A 2,063-nucleotide genomic window follows, 5' to 3' on the forward strand; every position below is an offset into this window, starting at 1 on the left:
TAAATGTGTGTATAGATAAATATATACATATATATGTAAACATCCTGATGGATTAGTTCAATAGGAAGTCCATTCACTTTATATAATAGTTTGGAATTTAGATATTCTTCATTCATTTAGAAGATTACAATTTTTAAAAATTAAATCCCACAGTTTTTTATTAGAAGTCAGTAAATAAGATTATTATAGTTTTAATAACTACACATTTAGATATTAAAATGATATCTGTAATATTTCTAAAAGCTTTTATTTCAATCTTGTGTAAACTCTCTTTACTAACACAAATCAGGAGAATTATTGAGGCTTAAAAAATTCCTCACCTAGTTTCCATCCTCTACCAAGTAATACAGAATTGAGTGAAATGAAGTTCTCTATCTCACACTTTGTCACTGGAAAAAGGTCAAGTCTCAAACTGACTAGAGTATTTAAAAATCTTACATGAATCAATTTTAATTCATAGAATTATAATGAATGATAAATAACAAATCAGAGTATTAGGAAAAAATAGTTCCATCAACAGGGATAGTAGTTGCCTCTAGGGGAGAAAAAGCACATCATTCTTAATATAATCATTTTTACAAGACATGTTCAAATGTCAAAGGTACAATAATGGCATATTGAAACATTGTTTAATATACCTATGAACTAATCTTTGCTAACCAATTAAATAGAAAACCCAGTAAATGATAATGGATGAATAATGAAACAATTATTTTTTTCCAAAAATTACTTCAGGTTAATCCTAATGAAAATCAATAAGAAAGCATTCAGTTGAACTTATTGATAGATTGATAGTGACCGGCGGTGTGTGCTCGCCCTATTGCCTATTTCACTTAAGCACTCTATTCTTAATTTACTACTAAATCCTCCTTCAGGCATCTTTATTTCATTAGATGATCCGTTGATTCTCTAGGTTAGAGAATGTAGCCCATTACTTCCCCCTTCATATGTTACACCTTGACCTAACGTTTTTATGATTAATAGTCTTGCTTACTTTTTATCCCTGTTGGGGTAGGCTGATGATGGCGGTATATAGACTGAATTGGCAAGAAGGGGTTAGGTATATTGGAGTTTATCGGTTATAGAACAGGCTCCTCTAGGTGGGTTTAGGGCACCGCCAAGTCCTTTGAGTTTTAAGCATTGGCTAGTAGTTCTCTGGTGAGTTATTTTGTTGGTAATTAACTTAGGTTTATGGCTAAGCATAGTGGGGTATCTAATCCCAGTTTGTATCTTAGCTTTCGTGTGTTCAACATTATTAAAGTCACTTTAGTGGTATATATTAGTACTAACTATAACGTATTACAGTTTGGTTAGGTATTAACTTTATTGTTTTCAATTGTCTAAACACACTTTACGCTGTAAATCTATTAATCTGGGTTAATCGTATCATCATATTATAAAGGCAGTATAAACACGCAAATCTGGATTGATTAAGACTAAACATGACCTTCAAATACATAAAAATTCAAAAACAGTGGATAGTTTAGAAAAAAGTTTCCCCATAAATTTATATATAGTGAAAATGTTTGAGCTGAGCTGATTAATTTGGACCCCACTAGCTCTTTATATATCTGTATATGTACGTATATATGTGTGTGTGTCTGTATTCCTACTTAACCTCTTATGTTTCTCACCTCCACTTTTTAGAATTCCTAGATTCCTTGAAAACCTAGTTCTAGTACCAGCAAATACATGAGGTTTTTCCTAATTCCTCCAGTTGGTAGTCCCACCTCATCAATCCAATTCAATTCAGTATCAGAATGTCTTCCAAATATGGTCTAACCAGGGCAGACTATAGCTCATTTCCTAACATAGCAGCTTGCAGAAGAGCATAATTTCCTCCCATCTCTCTCTACCATTCCATTCAGCAACAACTTCCCCAACCATCACTATCAGTTTTTCATATGCAGTCTGCCAATCAAACTCACTTTACCAAATTGCATTGAACTGGCAGGTAAGGTTCTCAAAAGAAAACTTTTCTCCACAAGGGGGAAACTGAGCTGTTACCATTTCTCATATTATCCTCCTAAGACACAATATTGTGTTTCCTTAAAATCAACTAT

General features: G+C 32.7%; 1 pseudogene; it reads right to left on the reverse strand.

Moving 5' to 3' along the window:
• Positions 1-792: 792 nt before the first annotated feature.
• Positions 793-1,272, reverse strand: LOC141523235 (18S ribosomal RNA; annotated as a pseudogene).
• Between the last annotated feature and the right edge of the window lie 791 nt (positions 1,273-2,063).

The sequence above is a fragment of the Macrotis lagotis genome, chromosome 4, assembly GCF_037893015.1.
Source record: "Macrotis lagotis isolate mMagLag1 chromosome 4, bilby.v1.9.chrom.fasta, whole genome shotgun sequence".
In the NCBI taxonomy this organism is placed as follows: Eukaryota; Metazoa; Chordata; class Mammalia; order Peramelemorphia; family Peramelidae; genus Macrotis; species Macrotis lagotis.